The 19,841-nt window shown below is 48.0% G+C and overlaps 1 protein-coding gene and 1 pseudogene across 1 annotated transcript in view; both read right to left on the reverse strand.

The window, feature by feature from the left end:
* il1rapl2 (interleukin 1 receptor accessory protein-like 2) overlaps positions 1-19,841 on the reverse strand; it is a 501,200-nt gene that overhangs the window by 278,934 nt on the left and 202,425 nt on the right. The gene's annotated exons all lie outside the window — the stretch shown is intronic.
* LOC148977499 (uncharacterized) lies at positions 16,863-17,986 on the reverse strand (annotated as a pseudogene).

The following is a 19,841-nucleotide window of genomic DNA, read 5'->3' on the forward strand; positions in this document are numbered from 1 at the left end:
ACTGTGTTTGAACCACTATAAATCAGTATGCCATTCAGTAGGACAGGAGATAAAGATTCTCCTGAGGACATGTGTCTTAGAAAAATCTACAATGCTGAAAGATCAAAACAATCTCTGACACCCGTCTCATAAATGCCATCACCAGCAACTTGATTGGCAATGACATTGAGTTTTAGTATCTGTCAATCTAAAATTTCCCTTTAAATGTGACCCATCGATCCAGGTTCCAAAGCACTTGTTGGGTCGTAGGGATGGTCATCCCAGTGTCATCCCAGTGTCTCAGGATGTAAGATTCTGAAGTGTGTAATATTTTGGATCTCAAAATATGGTTCATTTAAAAATCTAAATTCTCATATTTACTCACCCTTCCAACCCTGTAGGGCTTTCTTTCTTTTGTGGAACATAAAAGAAGATATTTTGTTCCTAGCATTCTTCAACATTTATTTTGTGTTCAGCTGAAGGAAGAAGAATGACTTTCATTTGAACTATCCCTTTAAGCCAGGGTTTCCCATAGGGGTTCCCAAGGACCCATAAGAGTTATTGATGGAACTGCAGGGGTTCATGAGATGATGAAAAGCTAATGATTAAATGATAAACATTTAAAATAAATAAATAGGGCTGTGAAATTAATCAAAATAAAATTTAAATAGTGAAACGGCTTGTCAAATCACATAAGGCATTTTGTGGACTGCATATTTCAGAGTAAAGCGAGACTGTGTTCATTTGCATGCAAGCAGCTCATGATCAAGTTCACAGGAAATGCTGCTCCAAACAACCTCCATCCATTTTTGTGAACATTAGTTTTCAGCATATTCAACAGTTTTGTAACGAGAAGCGTTTATAAACCTGTTGTCATCTAAACAGTCTGACTAAAGTTTACAGTGCAGTTTTTCAGTCAAAAAAAGCTTTAGGGTTTAACGTTTGAAAGTGTTGAAGACATATTAGTACTGTAACTTTAAAAATATTTTTGATTAATAATAATAAAGTGCATGTGTATTGGGTTCTTAGTTAAATAAAATCTAAACTGCTTGTGATTAGATCCTGCACTGATCTTTACTTGCAACTAACTGTGATAATTACAACTTTAAATGTCAAGTTTGAAGGTCAATGCAAATGATATTTTTGTTTATTTGTTTTTACTCTGTTCTGTTTGTTCACCCACAAGTGAACACCTTAAAAAGAAACCTTTCCGTTGGCATCAGGGTGCTTACAGTATATTTGTGATATATATTCATTTTGGTCTGTTTTCTTTCTTGAATGTGGTTGATTGTTCCGCCATTACTGTAGTTTTTTATTATTTTGTTATTTTGTCCTTGGTCCTACCTATTTGCCTCCTTTTTGTACAGTAGTGAAAGCGATGTTGTAAATATAAGAATATAAATAAAAAGAGAATAAAATTCTGGTGTAAGAACTTGTTATTTCCCCTGACCCTAGAGCGAGGACGTAACAACTGGATGTTTCAACAGCAACAGTATAAGACGTTTTCATTATATTGAAATGATATAATTTTGCAGTTCCAATCACAATATGAAAAACAAAATAAAAATTTGACCAAATCGTACAGTTCTATAATAGTGTAAATAAATAATTTAACAATACAAACAAAACACTTGCTAAAAAAAGATGTAGTATTTTTAATTGTTTATCTGCGTGTCATGTGACTATTAATTTATTATTATCCTCTTTGTCGCCATCTCTGTTCGAAATTTGCGATTGCAGTCATTCGCAAAATTATCAACTTCACAAGAGTTGTACCTCAGCATGGCACAGCGTGGATGAATCCAATGTTTTGAAGAATGTGCAGCTGTCAATCACCGCGCCAGTGAGGATACTGTCATTCGTAATCACAGATTCTACTTTTTGGAAGTATGACCAACATAAGGATTTTTACCCTAAAATGTAATCTGAACAAGTATCATCCACTTTTGCTCTTTTGACCAACTAAGGAAAAAAAACATTGCAGTAAATCGCACTGATTAAATCTAACGACCGCTTATCATATCACGTCAAACAAAATACATTTTGTTATCAAATTGTTAATGTTAAAGGAGTAGTTCACTTAAAAAAAAAAAAAAAAAAAAAAAACTTTTGCTGATAATTTACTCACCCCCATGTCATCCAAGATGTCCATGTCTTTCTTTCCTCAGTCGAAAAGAAACGTCTCGGTTACGTATGTAACCCTCGTTCCCTGAGTAGGGAACGGAGACGTTACGTCAGAAGTGACGGAGATTGGGGGATTTCGCATAGAAAGCCAATCCTCTTCGAGTATTTAAACACGAGCCAATGGCATGCAATGCCTTGGGGCTGCGGAAATTTGCATAGCGTACTCCGCCCTACTCCGTGAGTATAAAAGGAGGAAGTGAACGCAACCGCAGTATGTCTTCGCTGAGGAGCCAAGACTGAACTCGGCATCTACCCAGCGATACAGCAGAAGTGGCAGGGAGACGTAACGTCTCCGTTCCCTACTCAGGGAACGAGGGTTACATACGTAACCGAGACGTTCCCTTTCGTAGTCACTTCGAGTTACGTCAGAAGTGACGGAGATTGGGGGTCTGTGCCATCACGCCAACTTCAGGCTGTCTTCCAGTGCCCTGCGAAAGTCTGAACCCCCGAGCCTTACCTGTTTTCCTTAGGGGATCCGACTTAGACACAGGATTACCAAGGTACACTGGGAAACATATCCCGAAGGGGACATGCTACCAGCTGCCTACCGAAGGGAGGACTTACGAATACACATATGGCCACATAGGAACACATATGGAATCACTGGAGCACCAACCGCAGGTGGCTACTAATTTCAGCTCCAGGGGTGGCAGATGGCTTGCCAAGGGAAGACACATGCTCAGAGAGGCTTACAGTGGATAATACACATGAGACGGTTACCAAGGGGGAACCGTACGCATGGAGGCACCTAGCCAGCATCCAGAGCCACAGCAGTGGTGCCCGCATCGTCGGTGCTGGAGGACTCAAGGCTTCAATGGAAGAACTGAGGAAATATCGCACTTATCCAGTCCGGGGAGTGGAGTGGCGAGCAAGCGAAGACACCTGAGCGGATCCAGAACTGGCCGAAACGAGTACGTGAGAAGATACCGGCTCAATTCGCAGATTATAGAATCTGGCGAAGGTGTTGGGTGTCGCCCAGCCTGCAGCTCTGCAGATGTCTGTTAGCGAGGCGCCGTGCGCTAAAGCCCAAGAGGAGGCCACACTCCGAGTGGAATGGGCCGTCACACCACGGGGGCACGGAAGGCCTTGCTGCTGGTAAGACAAAGCAATGGCATCCACAATCCAGTGGGACAGCCGTTGCTTTGAGAGAGCCCTTCCCTTCTGGCTCCCTCCATGACAGACAAAGAGCTGGTCTGAGGTCCTGAAACACTGCGTTCTGTCGACATAGGTGCGGAGAGCACGTACCGGACAGAGCAGTGCCAAGGCTGGGTCTGCCTCCTCCGGGGGCAGCGCTTGCAGGTTCACCACCTGGTCCCGGAAGGGAGTGGTGGGAACCTTGGGCACATATCCAGGCCGGGGTCTCAGGATCACGTGAGAGTAAGCCGGCCCGAACTCCAGGCACGCTTCGTCAACGGAGAATGCGTGCAGGTCCCCCACCCTCTTGATGGAGGCCAATGCAACCAGGAGTGCTGTCTTCATGGACAGAAACTTTAACTCTACCGATTGCAAAGGCTCAAAGGGATGCCTCTGCAGAGCACTTAAAACTACCGAGAGGTCCCAAGAGGGTACGAGGGGAGGACGAGGCGGATGCAGCCTCCTCGCTCCCCTCAGGAACCTGATGACCAGGTCGTGCTTCCCTAAGGACTTACCTTCCACTGCTTCATGAGAAGCGGCAATGGCCGCGACGTAAACCTTAAGGGTGGAGGGCGACAGCCTGCGCTCCAACCCTTCTTGCAGGAAGGAAAGCACGACACTGATCGAACATCTCCGGGGGTCTTCTCCGCGAGAAGAGCACCAATTGACGAAGAGGTTCCACTTCAACGCATAAAGGTGTCTCGTGGACGACGCTCTTGCGGAAGTGATGGTTGCCGCCACCGCAGGTGGCAGCGAACTCAAACCTGCCTCGTCCCATCCAGGAGCCACACGTGCAGCCTCCAAAGATCGGGACGAGGGTGCCACAGAGTGCCCCGTCTCTGAGAGAGTAGGTCTGGTCTCAGAGGAATAGGCCAAGGAGGTGCTGTCGCGAGGAGCATGAGATCGGAGAACCACGTCTTGGTGGGCCAGTAGGGGGCTACCAGCAAGACCTGCTCCTCGTCCTCCTTGATCTTGCACAACACCCGTGCAAGGAGGCTCACTGGGGGAAACGCATACTTGCGTGGGCCCCGTGGCCAGCTGTGCGCCAGCGCATCCGAGCCGAGAGTGCCGCGGGTCAGAGAATAAAACTGGGCGCAGTGGGACGAGTCCCGAGAGGCGAACAGGTCTATCTGTGCCTCCCCGAACTCGTCCCAAATCAGCTGGACCGACTGGGGATGGAGTCGCCACTCGCCGGAGATGGGACGGACCCGGGACAGCTCGTCGGCTGCCCAGTTCCGGTCTCCAGGAATGTAAACTGCACGAAGGGACCTCAGGTGCTTCTGACTCCATATCAAGAGGTGGCGGGCGAGCTGCGACAACTGGCGTGAGCGTAGACCCCCCTGGTGGTTGATGTACGCTACTGCCGTAGTGTTGTCTGAGCGGACAAGCACATGCTGGCCCTTGAGCAACGCTCGGAAGCGGCGTAGGGCGAGCCGTACTGCCAACAGCTCGAGGCAATTGATGTGCATGAGGCGCTGGGCTCCTGTCCAGGAACCGGCGGCTGCATGCCCATTGCACATGGCACCCCAACCCGTGGTAGATGCATCCGTGGAGACAACGAGATGCCTGGAAACTCGCTGAATAGGGACGCCGGTCCGTAAAAAGCTGAGGTTCGACCACGGGAAGAAGGTTCGGCGGCACGCTGGAGTTACTGGAACTCGGAGCGAGCCGCGATGCCATGCCCACCTCGGGACTCGATCGCGAAGCCACAGCTGAAGCGGTCTCATATGAAGCAAACCGAGCGGCGTTGCCGCGGCCATGGATGCCATATGCCCCAGGAGCCTCTGAAATAGTTTCAGTGGAACCGCACTCTTGCCCTCGAACTGTCGAAGACAAGTCAGCAGTGAGTGCGCGCGCTCGTTCGTGAGCTGCGCGGACATGGCGACCGAGTCTATCTCCATGCCGAGAAAAGAGATCCTCTGCACGGGGCAAAGTTTGCTCTTCTCCCGGTTGACCCGAAGGCCCAAACGGGCTAGGTGCCGGAGCACCAAGTCTCTGTGTTCGCAAAGCTGAGCTCGAGAGTGTGCTAGTATCAGCCAGTCGTCAAGATAATTCAGGATGCGAACCCCGTGTTCGCGAAGGGGAACAAGGGCTGCCTCGACGATCTTCGTGAAGACGCTAACCCGAATGGGAGAACAGCGTACTGATATGCCTGGCCCTCGAAGGCAAACCGAAGAAACGGTCTGTGTCGAGGTAAGATGGACACATGGAAGTACGCGTCCTTCAGGTCGATCGCTGCAAACCAATCCTGATACCGAACACATTCGAAAATGCGTTTGGCCGTGAGCATTTTGAACGGTAGTCGATGGAGAGAACGGTTCAAAATGCGCAGGTCCAGGATCGGTCGTAACCCACCGGTCTTCTTGGGGACAATGAAGTAGGGGCTGTAAAACCCGGACTTCACCTCGGCTGGAGGGACCGTCTCGATTGCACCCTTCGCCAGCAGGGTCGCAATCTCCGCTCTCAGGACTGGGGCATTGCCACCAACTATCGTGGAGCGAACTCCCCTGAAGCGGGGAGGAGACCGTGCGAACTGAATCGCGTAGCCGAATCTGATCGTTCTGATGACCCAGCGGGATATCCCGGGAAGCGCTAGCCAGGCTTCCAGGAAATGAGCCAACGGGGTCATGCGAACCACAGACGTCCCCCCGGAGGGGCAGCGGTGCGGGTCGACTGGCACGCGTGCAGGGGTTACCCCGCTCGGATGCGTCGAAGCCCGCTCCCCGACAGAAGGGACCAGGGAAAGCGGAGCGTTCCACGGGGGTCTGTTCTGCCGGGGGTCTGGCGACAGAGGGGGAAGGGATTGGTGTAGCCCGGGGACGACACACGCACCCTTCCGCGCCCTCAGAGACAGAGAGGAGTGTGTGGGCTGACGCACGGGGGCATCGAGCGCACCCACTCCAGTCTGTGAGCTCAGTGAGGATGTCAAGTCTTTCTTTAACCAGTTCAGGGTGCTGCCCACCCGTGGGTGAGCAGCGGGGAGCTGAGAACAAAAGATTCTCCCCCGGCCCTCCACCGGGGGAAGGAGGGGGCCTGCTACCGCCTCCTGGGAAAGACTCGAGATCGTCACTGAGCGGCCCGTGTCAGGATCTTCGCTTGGCCTGGCGTTTAGCGGGGCGAGCGGCCTGAGGGGGCTGAGACGCCGGCCTGCGGCCTCCTCGACGCCGGGGCCCGGGTGAAGGCTGCTGCTGGGGCCGGGCGGGAGGGAGGGGAGCCGCAGGGGGGCGTCCTCGGCGGCGAGCAGAGGGAGGCACCTGCGCCGATGACTGGGTGGAGGCAGCAGCTGGTCGTCGGGGCAGGATGTGTTTAATGGCCTCCGTCTGCTTCTGGGCGGTGGAGAACTGCTGGGCGAAGTCCTCGACCGCACCGCCGAAAAGGCCAACCTGGGAGAGCGGAGCGTCGAGCAGACGAGTCCGCTCAGCGCTCCGCGTGTCTGCCAGGTTGAGCCAGAGATGGCGCTCCTGAACCACCGAAGTGGCCATCACCTGACCGACGGCGCGAGCGGCCACTTTCGTTGCCCGGAGAGCAAGGTCAGTGGCGGACCGCAGATCTTTAAATGCCGTCGAGTCAGTCCCGCCCTCGTGCATGTCTCTGAGCATCTTCGCTTGGAAGACCTGCAAAGTGCTCATGGCATGCAAAGCGGAAGCCGCCTGTCCCGCCGCTCTATAGGCTCGCGCCGCCATAGCAGACGAGAACCCACAGGCTTTGGATGGGTGCTTAGGAGGACCACGGGTGGAGGCGCTCTGTGGACACAGCTGCATCGCAACAGAGCGCTCCACCGGGGGCATCCCAGTGTACCCACGGGCGGCCCCACCGTCGAGGGGGGGAAAGGCGGGGGAGAGATCGCGCTCTCGAGTGGACAAAGGAGCCCCCCAAGAGCGCGATAACTCCGCATGCAGCTCGGGGAAAAAAGGTATTGGAGTTGGCCGTGGCCTTGCGGCGGCAGCTTTGTCCAGATACCAATTATCCATCCGCGAGAGATCGGGGCAGGATGGAGGTTTCCATTCTAGCCCGATACTCCCAGCGGCTCGAGACAGCATGGCCGTCAGCTCGGGATCTGACACGGGCAACGCTGGCACTCCCGAAGGGGGCAACGCAGCCGCATCTTCCTCTCCCGAGGACTCAAGCCCGCCTAGTGATGCTGTGATAGACATCACATCATCATCTGGAGCGCTGCTCGAAGCAGCCGGTGCCGCCGAAGAGACAACCGACCGAGTCGCGCTAGCGCTCGCTGGCTCACGCACTGAGGCGGGAGGTGTGGCCCGAGGAATCGTCGGGGCTTTATCCCACACCGTCACCGTTAGATCGCCGGGTCCCCGGGTCGACGGGCCCCCTTCCGTGAAGGAGGCCGATCGAGTAGGGGGGACCGGGGCTCTCACTCTAGTGAGATCATTGAGCCTCGACCTCAGTGTGGAGATGGTCATGCTCCCACAGAAGGAACATGAGTCATCCACGAACGCTGCTGCTGCATGCTGAATGCCCAGGCATACAAAGCAGCGTTCGTGACCATCAGATGATGACAGAAATCTACCACATCCAGAAGGGCACGGGCGAACCATCTTTAAAAAGACGTGCCGCGTGCAGCTCTTTCACTTTCACTTTTATGAGAAAGGAGAAATTCACTCTTTCAGCGCTGAAGCTGCCAGGGAGAAGTGCAAAGTCTGGCAGACCACTGCTCAGATCGCAGGCAATGCAAAATCTCGCTGGGTACCGCCGTCACACCAACACTGAAGAGGACGCTCGTTCTCGAAGAGTCTTGAATCAGCTTTTAGGAGTGAAGAGGTTCTCTTGGCTCCGAAGCGAAAACATACTGCGGTTGCGTTCACTTCCTCCTTTTATACTCACGGAGTAGGGCGGAGTACGCTATGCAAATTTCCGCAGCCCCAAGGCATTGCATGCCATTGGCTCGTGTTTAAATACTCGAAGAGGATTGGCTTTCTATGCGAAATCCCCCAATCTCCGTCACTTCTGACGTAACTCGAAGTGACTACGAAAGGGAATGAAGGTTTTTGATGAAAACATTCCTGGATTTTTCTCCATATAAATGGACTTCAATGGGAGCGCGTTTGTAACGTCACGTAATACGCAATTACATTCAAAAGGTCACGGTTGACATAGCCAGAAGTACAGAGTCAGTGTTTACAAGTTGAACGTGGTAGTTTCTGGATCAGAGTCCTGTTGCTTTACTGGTGTTGAATGTGAAAATTAGCCCAAAAATATGTCAATACATCTAATATAGTAAAACAAAAAAACACACACATACCTCCGTTATTGCTGTAAAAACGTATAGGGCACAGCCGACGTTTTCAGAAAACGGTGAGCTCCTTGCTGGGAGAGTTTGAAATCATCATTGAAAAAGTGATCACTGCACACGCTCTTACATATTAGAGCATGTTCAAATGTGTTGACATCCAAGTGCAGCGCGAGCAACCACGGTTTCAATAGCTCAGGATTGTGAATAGGAAATTTATGAAACGTTTTTCATTAATTGATTTTCAAATTCATTTTCATAAATTTTCAAATTTTCATTAGTCTTTAAAATATTAAAACACCCAGGACACACACATGACAAGGGCATTTTAAAACCAAACAAACCAAAAGGTTGGTGGTTCAATCCTGGTTCCACCTGACCAAGTGTCGAGGTGTCCATAAGCAAGACACACCTAACCCCAGCTGCTCCCGACGAGCTGGATGGCGCCTTGTATGGCTGACACCGCCGTCGGTGTATGAATGTGTGTGTGAATGGGTGAATGTGAGGCAATATGTAAAGTGCTTTGGTGGCCATTAGGTCTATGAAAGCGCTATATAAATGCAGTCCATTTACCATTTTATGTATGTTCCTCCCTCACATTGGTAAACTCTGTACTTCTGGCTACGTCAACCGTGACCTTTAACATGCTATATAAAAATGTCTGTGGGGTATTTTGTGCTAAAACTTCACACACACACACTCTGGGGACATCAGAGATTTATTTTATATATCATCTCATCTCAATATCATCTCAAACAGCCCATTCTCACCCCCAAGGCGTCACCTAACTGACATTTAGCATTTTGACCGTGCTTCAATATTTGACACTTTAGGCGCCCTTTAGCGTCAGTTAGATGATGCCCTAGGATTGCGTGTAACCCTACCCCCACCCCAGACCTAAACCTAACCGCGTCATCTAACGGACTCTTTCCTTTAGCGTCAGTTAGATGACGCCTTAGGATCGCCGTCATTTAACTGACGTCATTTAGCGTCATTTAACTGACGCTAAAGGGCGCCTAAAGCGTCAAATATTGAAGCATGGTCAAAGGTGACGCCTTGGGGTGAGAATGCATTGTCTCAAACTACAACTGTGTGGTGTTCAGAGAATATCAGCTCAAATGGATTGTTCATCTGAATCAGATGTTGAACACAATCAGGAGGTTTGAGATGATATTCAGTAATGATCGTGCACATGCTTACCTCTCTTGCTCGCTCTAGATTACAGGATATTTGAACTAATTTATGGTATAACTAGTCGATCACGAGTGGCTCAACAGGTAGATCTATAGATAAACTCATCTTTCAGGCATTTGACCGACCAGGTTGACTCTTCAGCATGAGAAATCGGGGGTGTGGCGTGAGAGCGGGAGAATTGGGTCAATTGCGTCTATTGAGTCTCACGCTGAATGCATGAGAGTTGGCAGCCCTCATAATTACATTTAACTCTATAAGTCGAATAGAGTTGCATTATAGATATACAGTACATCATTCTTATGAAATACGCAAGATGGCTTGAAGAACACAGATAAACACTAATCATTGCAATCGTGCTTATTGTCTTCATGTTTCATTAGTCAAAATGTCTTTATCTGCATGTTATTCAACTGTATCTGATAAAAGGGATTTTCTATAATAAAACCGCTCCATATTGCTAGAAATCACCTCATTTTGGATAAAAATAGACAAATATACTAAAGTACTTTGTAACGTATCACTTGAGTAGTTTTTCAGCAAACTACTTATTTACACTTACTTGAGTCATTATTTTCCAGTACTTCTACTTGTACTCAAGTAAATTATTTTTTGAAGTATTAACTAGCAACATTTTTACTTAAGTAAAAATTTTTAATACTCTTTCCATCATTGTAAACAACACCTTGGGGGTTGCATAAATCTTGTGAATAACCCATTTCAATGTAAGAACGTAAAAGTGACGAGTTTGTGGGTATGCAGCAAAGAAAGTCTTTAATTTGTTTGTGGTCTTTAAAATTTGCAAATCCAAAATACTTCCACACCAGACTTGAGTCATCAAACAGAGACAGCAAATAAAATAGTGTTTCAGGCAGTGGGTGAAACTGTACTGTACGGTATGATAAAATATCTGTTTTTTTTTTGTTTGTTTGTTTGTTTGTTTTTTTACTTTAAATCATGTACATTTATTTTAGCAGACTCCAATATAAAATTATGAACTTGTAAATCAGCATAGTATGGGCACTTTAAACATCGCACAGGCTCATGTTATGTGAACATAGCTATTCCCTGTATTGTGTATTTGTGTAATCAAATCATCTCTCATATTTACAAACAAATAACTCTCACTCGTCTGCCTTGCCCTCTTGAAAGACACACACTCTCAGCCCAGTGGCGATGGTGGTCGGTCAGCTATGATGATGTGAGGAGTGCTAACCTTGGCTACGTTTGCAGGGCAATGGAAGTGCAGGCTCAGCACACTGTTGACAGCCATCAATTGAGGAAGAGCTGATGGGAAGCGATAGGCTGGGCAAATGGAGTCTGAGCTGCAGAGACATTTCTGACACAAATTTTCTGCGTCAGGCCCCCTGTGCCATCAGCTGAGCGCAGTCAGCCCAGGCAAGACACAAGGCAACAGAAAAGAGGTGGATAAATGTCTCTCTGTCTCTTCCTCTAGGTGCAGTGCATAAAGAGAAAATATCAGGATAAATGTCACCAAAACATTGCATTATTGTGAATTATTTGCTTGCAGTTAAGCGTGTTGTACTTTTGTTTTTTTATTTTAGTCTCATTTACTCACTGGTGAAATAGGATATAGAATATCCTACACCATATTAATCCATTAAGTTAATGTTTTTTTTTTTTTTCACATTGCTTGTTTACTCTTATTTAGACCGCTTTTGTTTCAGTTTGGATAGGCAAAACCCCTGAATGTCACTGGTTATATAATCCATAATTCATGAATACTCTAAGATGACACATCTAAAGTGAAACTGACAAACTTGCTTTTCCTTAATGCCATCTGTCTAATTTAGTTTTGGCCTGTGGACAAGCAAGATCAGAGGGTGTGGGTAATATTTCAAAATATGTGGAAAGTCATGTAATAAAAATAATGTCACAGTGCAAAAAAAAAAAGAAAAAGGTCTAAAAGGTCAGCTTTTTTATGTCTTATGTTTTTCATTTGATTTCATGGCAGAATGACCTGGACGGCAATTGAACTTTTGACCTTTCGTGATGTTTCATGATGACCTTCAGAATGAGTGAGATCATCACAATAGGGCATCTTTGAACAGAATAAGGGTCTTCAACATTGGTGGTCTGTTCTGAGCTGCCACTGTTGAGCAAATAACTTTCAAAAGACTCCATTCGCTGGTGTACTGGCAATGACTCACTGGTATTTGCGGTGCATTTTGAGAAGCTAAAACTGTTTGCCCCCACAGCATAGTGACAGATAGAGTTTTCAAGCGTAGGTGACAACAGATTCAGATGTCATTAAATCCTGCCTTGAGGGGGGTCTCGTCTTGTGTTCAGGCATTTCAAAGGCGAGTCTCTCCAGATACACAGGCACTGTCAATCCCTTCAATTCTTTTCATGGCCTGCCAAGCACAGAGCTTTTATCCACTCAATGGATTAGCCCTTCTCTCATCCTCACACTCAGTCCATATGGCATTAAATGTGGAAAACGAGTGCTGACAGATTCAAAATGCTTGTCAATTAAAGTGGTCAAAATGGAGACGCTTATTTATTTATCAGGGACACAGTAGCATATCTAGAATGATAAAGCCGCAAGTGGCAGCAACACTACGACACTACCGAGGATACATTGGTTTGAAGAATGGATGATGGATCAATGGATAGAATTTATTTGTACAAATTGTAATATAATAATGCTGCAAAAATACTACACAGAGCAAATTGGACAGCAATATAATTACTCTTCTTGGAACTTGAAATATGTTTTAATATTATCAAGATGTATAAATGTCATTGGTCAATTCACTCAAAACACATGGAAACGGTGACATCAATGAAAACTGAAATTCACAGGTGAAAGTAAAAACACAATTTGAGTTATATTAACTATAAAAGTTATATTAACATTTCATTATCTACAAGCATCATATATAAATGTCATTTGGCTCTGTACTGCCACAAACGACTCTTACACGGAGGTTGAGGATCCAAATGTCAGAATCGAAATAACAGGGAGAAGGTCAAAACCACAGGGCAAACAATACAGATAGCAACAGAGTCCAAGACAGGCTAAACCAGGGAAACAGGCAGAAGATCGCAACCATAAAATACAAGAAACTAGAAAAGCGCTGAGAAATGCAGTGGGGCCACCCGAAAATATATTCAAATCTCGGGAAAGATTTGACGGGAAATCGTCTCAGGTTACGTCTGTAACCATAGTTCCCTGAGAAGGGAACGAGACGATGCGTCACTGTTACGCTTTTGGGAACACCTCCAGCGTGACTGCGTCTGAAGCATCTATGTCAACTAGTCCAATAGGAAACATGACCGTCATGGGCGGATGACGTCATGACCAGGAAATAATAAAAGAGCACCCGGTGCAAACCGGCATTAGCTTCAGAAATTGCCGAAGCAAGCCGATACAGGGATGCAGGAAGTATGGCAGGGTGACGCATCGTCTCGTTCCCTTCTCAGGGAACTATGGTTACAGACGTAACCTGAGACGTTCCCTATCGAGGGAACTCGCGATGCGTCACTGTTACGCTTTTGGGAACGAGAATACCCAAATCGCCAGACTTTCAAATGCCTGAGTGTCAGCCTGTTGTCACACCACCCTAAGCATTATTAAGCACATGTGAACCTGGGGCAGCCTCCAGGTCCAGGCTATAAAACCTGACAAATGTGAGAGGAGAGGACCAACCCGCCGCATCACAAACATCTTGCAGAGAGACTCCAGATAAGAGAGCTTTAGAAGCCACCATACTCCTCGTAGAATGGGGCCTGACCGCCAAAGGGCAAGGCAGGCCAGAAGACTCATAAGCCAGAGAAATAGCCTCAACTATCCACTTGCTAACTGTCTGCTTTGAAGCAGGAAGACCCCTCTTGGGAGATCCAAAGCAGACAAATAACTGATCAGATGTCCTAAAAGCAGAAGTCCGATGCACATAAGTGTCCAGTGCTCTCACTGGGCATAAAAGGTTCAATCTTTCCTGGTCCGGAGAAGAAAACGGTGGAGGACAAAAAGCCTGTAGCACAATAGGCCCCGGAATCATGGTGGGCACCTTAGGCACATAGCCTTGTTTAGGGTATAAGAATGCCTTGACCATCCCTGGTGCAAATTCAAGGCATGTAGGGGAAACCGAAAGGGCCTGAAGGTCACCGACTCTCTTAAGGGATGAAATAGCTAACAGAAACACTGTTTTAAAAGTGAGAAATTTCTCTGAAACCGAATCCAGGGGCTCAAAGAGAACCCCAGATAAGCCTTCAAGAACAGTAGCCAGATCCCAAGCCGGTACCCTAGTACGAGTTGCAGGCCTCAGCCTCAGTGTGCCACGGAGGAAACGTGTAATCAAGGGGTCTCGACCGAGGGAAGTACCCCCCACTAGGGCGTGGAAAGCCGCAATGGCTGCCACGTAAACCTTGAGCGTGGAAGGACATAGACCTGACGAGAAACGCTCTTGTAGAAACTCGAGAACTGTGTTGACTGAACAATTAATCGGGTCCCACTGGCGTTGGCGACACCAGGAAGTAAACACTTTCCATTTAAGTGCGTAAAGTTTCCTCGTAGCCGGAGCTCTGGAGCTTAAAATGGTCTCAGCTACTTCCGCTGACAGACCACTACTCATGAGTTGGGCCCCCTCAGAGGCCACACCCATAGTTTCCAAATCTCTGGCTGGCGGTGAAATATCGTGCCCCCTGCCTGAGACAGAAGGTCTCTCCTTATGGGCAACTCCAGGGGAGGCCTGTCGAGAAGATGAATGAGGTCCGCAAACCAAATACGACTTGGCCAGCGTGGTGCTACTAGCAATAGACTTATCCCATCCTGGCGGATTCTCTCCAGAACTCCTGGGAGCAGAGCTAAAGGGGGAAAGGCATACAGACGCAGCCTCGGCCAGGCCTGAACCATAGCAGGGGGGCTGGTTGAGTGAGGGAGAACCAAAGAGGACAGTGCGTCGTGTGCTGAGACGCAAACAGATCCACTTCCGCCTGGCCATACACCCTCCAAATCTGCTCCACCACCTCGGGGTGGAGCCTCCATTCCCCCGGCCTCAGCCTCTGCCTCGACAGTGTGTCTGCTCCTACATTCTGGGCCCCTGGAATATATACTGCCCTCAGTGAGAGCAATTTCCCTAGGGACCACAGGAGGATCTGGTGCACCAGTTTGCACAGTGGACGCGAACGCAGACCCCCCTGTCGATTTATATAAGAGACCACTGATGTGTTGTCTGTCCGGACAAGCACATGATGGCCCCTCAGATCTGGGAGGAAATATCTCAAAGCCTTGAAGACAGCCATCATCTCCAGGCAATTTATGTGCCAAGAGAGATGATGACTCCTCCACAGACCCTGAGCTGAACGGCCTTCCATTACCGCTCCCCAGCCGGTGAGGGAAGCATCTGTCGAGATAGCCACTCGATGGCAAAGAGCTCCCAATACCGGACCCTGGGACAGGAACCAGTGTTTCCTCCATATAATCAAGGCGTGGAGACACCGCCGCGTGATCTTGATCATACGAAGTGGGTTCCCCCTCGGGGAGAACCCTCTGGTCCTGAGCCACCACTGCAGAGGTCTCATGTACAACAGGCCAAAAGGTATCACGTTGGACGCTGCTGCCAAGAGACCTAACAGTCTCTCGAACTGTTTCACAGTGCGTGACTGACCTAGCTTTAGCTCCTTTGTGGCGGAAAGGATAGCAGCTACACGAGCGGGCGTCAGCGTGGCTCGCATCGTGACTGAATCCCATACCACACCAAGAAAAGTGGTTCTCTGTAAAAAAGTGGTTCACACTCTTCTTGGCGTTGAGCCTCAACCCCAATTTCTGCATATGTGCGAGAACGACACCTCGGTGCCGAACCGCTAACTGTTCTGACTCTGCTAGAATCAGCCAGTCGTCTATGTAGTTCAGAATGCGTATGCCTTGCAGCCTGAGCGGGGCCAGAGCTGCATCTACGCACTTCGTGAACGTGCGGGGTGATAAAGCTAGACTGAATGGAAGTACCCGATATTGGTATTCTTTGCCCCCGAAAGAAAACCTCAGGAACCTCCTGTGCTGAGGGAGGATGGAGATATGGAAGTACGCGTCTTTCAAATCTATCGTGACGAACCAGTCCTCGGATCTGATTTGAGTCACAATCTGCTTGAGTGTCAGCATCTTAAACTTGAGTTTCTGAACTGAACGATTCAATAGACGAAGATCTAAAATGGGACGCAACCCTCCATCCTTTTTTGGAACAATGAAATAGCGGCTGTAAAAACCCGATTCCCTGTCGGGTGGATACACCTGCTCTATAGCTTCTTTCGCTAATAAAGCCTTCACTTCTTGCTCCATCACCAGAGCCTGCTCGGGGTGTACCAACGTGGGCAGCACCCCGTTGAAACGTGGAGGACGAGAACCGAACTGGATTCTGTATCCTCTCTCTATCATCTGCAGGACCCAACGAGAAATATTTGGCAGATTCCTCCATTCTGTCAGAAATTCTACTAGGGGAACCAGCCTCTCGAGGCTGGCCTCTGATGTATTTAAAACACCCAGCCCGGGGGCCTGGAACATAACGGCAGAAACCAACCGGACTGACTGTTTTTGAACCCCCCTCAGAAGGTTCCCGTCCGACGCAACGTCGAGTCGACGTTGCGCCAGACGTTCTCTGGCGACCACTGCGCCCCGAAGCACTAAGGGTGGCGGGGTGGGCAGAATTGTCCCCTAAGGACCCCGAAATGAACCGGGCACCGTATACTGAGGTGTACACCGGTTCACTTCGGTTGGGGCCGTCCTCACTGGTCTGACACCCATGGCGCCAGGACCTTTTCTTTTGCGCCGAAGCCTTCTTAGCCTGAAGAACGGTCCTCAGAACCGGCTTCGACTTCGAAGGCTTTGGCTGAGAGTGTTTCGTCTGCCTCCAGTGTTTTTGTGGAGGTGCACGAGACGCAACACTCTCTTTTTATTGTGCACGATATGATGAGCTTGACGGCTGGGGCTGCTCACGCCCAGCAGCCCCAGGGGGGTTGGACACGGCGAGGGAGAAATTTTTTAAATGCCTCGGACTGTTTTTTAGCTTCCTGAAATCTCTCGACGACCTCATCAACAGCGTCGCCGAAGAGACCATCAGGATTAACCGGGGCATCTAAAAGGAAGGAACGATCTCGGTCCTTTAAATCAGTCAAATTCAACCACAGATGTCTCTCAGTGGCTACCAGGGCTGCCATAGACCGCCCAATTGCTCTAGCGGTCTCCTTAGTAGCCCTGAGAGACAAATCTGTGGCCCGACGAAGTTCTCGAATTTCATCGGGTCCAACTCCCTCACTTTTATCCAAATCCCCCAGCAGCTCAGCCTGGTATGCCTGTAATACAGCCATAGTATGGAGGCATGCACCAGCCTGACCTGCTGCCGTATAAGCTTTGCCCACTAACGTAGATGTTGTTTTTAATGGTTTAGTGGGTAAAGCTGAGGCCTTCAGAGACAATACCGAACCGGGTGACAGATAGCTCGCGAGCGTCTGTTCAGCCCGGGGCATCGCCTCATAGCCGTAGTCTTTCAGCCCCCTTATACCCGAATAAATATGAACTTGAGGGCTGAAAATACGTGCAGAGTACGGCTTATTCCACGTTCTTGATATCTCATTATGTAAATCGGGAAAGAATGGAAGGCCTCGTGGTGGAAGTGAAACACTAGATGGAAGAAAACGCTCGTCGAGTTTGCTTTTAGGACGCGCGTCCTCTCTTACAGCTGGCCAATCAATATGTAATTTTTCAACCGCTCTAGTAATCACTTCCACCAACTCATCATATGCGGGAGAAACAGATGGCGAGTCTTTTTCTCCCGTGTGTGTGCTTAAACTGTCGATGCTCAATACATCTACCTCCTCGGAGCTAGAGCACTGAAGCATCGGGCTCTCTCCCCGGGCAGAAGGAACCGCAGCGCAGGCTTCTGACACCGGAGCGAGAGCACTGGATCGTTCAGAAAAGGAAGGCGATAAGGCCACAGGACCCGTCTCCAACCCCTCTGAAAGATCCTTTTGCGATCCCCAGGAATGCATTCTGCACCCTGAGGGTCCTGCACCCTGAGGATCGCGAGCCTGGCCGCTCTCATCAAACAGCGCCAGGCAAGAGCGAAGCATGCGGAGCGAAAGATTCTCGCAGTGTTGGCAGTCAGCCTCCTCGAAGGCTGACACCGCATGCTCCACTCCCAAACAAATGACACAAAGCTCGTGAGTATCCCCACCCGTTAAATAGCGTGGGCAGGGAGAAGCACAAAGCCTGAACATCTGTTTCGCCATAATTCCGTTCCAATAATAATCACAGACAACAGTAAATAAGACAGACAGAGACACAGATCGCTTGCTGAGGCAACAGAAGCTGATGCCGGTTTGCACCGGGTGCTCTTTTATTATTTCCTGGTCATGACGTCATCCGCCCATGACGGTCATGTTTCCTATTGGACTAGTTGACATAGATGCTTCAGACGCAGTCACGCTGGAGGCGTTCCCAAAAGCGTAACAGTGACGCATCGCGAGTTCCCTCGATAGGGAACTTGCAAAATCATTAGCAACTTCAGAATAAACACGGAGGACGATAGGCAGGAAGAAATTGCTATTAACGTTTTGCGTGATTCCTTGAAAAATACTACAAATACTTCATTGACCTCCAAACAGTTTACCATAGAGGATTATTTATAACTAATTCATCAGGACATTTTATCACACAAGCAGCTCCCCATGCATGTTTATTTTTGTTCTTTTTATTTTATTTTATTTTTTTATGTTGCTTATTATATAAAATTGCTCAGTAACTGCTCTGATAAAAATTATTCTTTGGTGAAGAAAAATACTACAGAAAAAAAACAAATGTAATTTATATAGAGACATGCCACTTCCTCAATCCTTAATACAACTAAAACCCCGTAACACCAAAGATGGCGGATGTATGCACATGTCCCGCCCCCCTCCCCTGCTGGACAGCCAATCGTCTGCTTTTAACAGTCAAGCCGGGAAACATTTAAGCCTATCGTCTGGTTCCTCCGACGCATGCGCACACTTGAGGTTTGCGACAGCGGAAAATACTTTACTGTTTGAAAAGGCGGCAGATTTGATATGCAGTGTATGTGTGCGTTGTGTAAATATCAGACATCCCAAGTCTCCCAGAGGTTCCGGGAGTCTCGCTGATGCACGCAAATTAGTTCAAATCTCCCGTGCAGCGCGCACACGACAGAGAGCGAGAGAACCCTTGCGCATGTGTAGTAAAAGTATAACCTGTGGGGAAAACAGAGTTTTAAACCTTATTTTGGGGCAAAGTCATCAAACTTTTTCAGAGATTTTTATCATATTTTGTTACTGTTTCTATAGATGCAGTTTTTATGTCCCGGTGACCAGTGATAGTGCATTTCTGAGTCTCTGCCCATTCATTTAGAAATAGTCCAAAATAGCTGCCCGGAGGCATTGCCAAGATGGCGGCCGAGTGGCATGACTTGCCTTAAAGGACTTTGGTAAATATCAACATTATAAAATTAAGTAAAACTACTCAACGTTCTTTTTAATTACAAACCTTTTAGTCCCACTCACTAGACATTTAAATTCTCAACTGCCACATACAACAACCATCATAATTAAACATTGCTAGTTTTGTGTGCTATGCGCAACTCGCTGGATGTTTCAAAGCTGGTAAGAAGCAATGTAAACAGAGGCATTTTTTTTTTTCACTGAGCCGGCTTGGTCTAATAAACGCTGTTAAAATATTTTTATGGCAATATGACAAAAATATCTTTAAATTAAGAACCCGACTGTTATTTTTAAGTGTTATGCCATTGACAAATTACAGTAAACATTAATTTTATACAGAAAAAAAACACTGTATTATATGTACACAGTATTGTTCCTGGGAGTACAACGCTGCACTGCTGTCCAGGTTGAAACTTTCAGGCATTTCCTCTGGCCACACACATAATCAGTTTATCCAAATTGCGAACAGAGTTGTGATAATCATACATCTGTAAAAACTTCAACTCCCCAAAAACCACCCATCAACTTCCACAAACACACTCATATGCATATCAATGCATGAGAAAGAGTGTGTGAGAGAAACATACAGTGAAGTCACACTGAGGCATACCCTATATTGAGACATTTGAAACCTGAT

This window comes from Pimephales promelas, chromosome 9 (genome assembly GCF_988280905.1).
Source record: "Pimephales promelas chromosome 9, fPimPro1.hap1.1, whole genome shotgun sequence".
Lineage (NCBI taxonomy): Eukaryota > Metazoa > Chordata > Actinopteri > Cypriniformes > Leuciscidae > Pimephales > Pimephales promelas.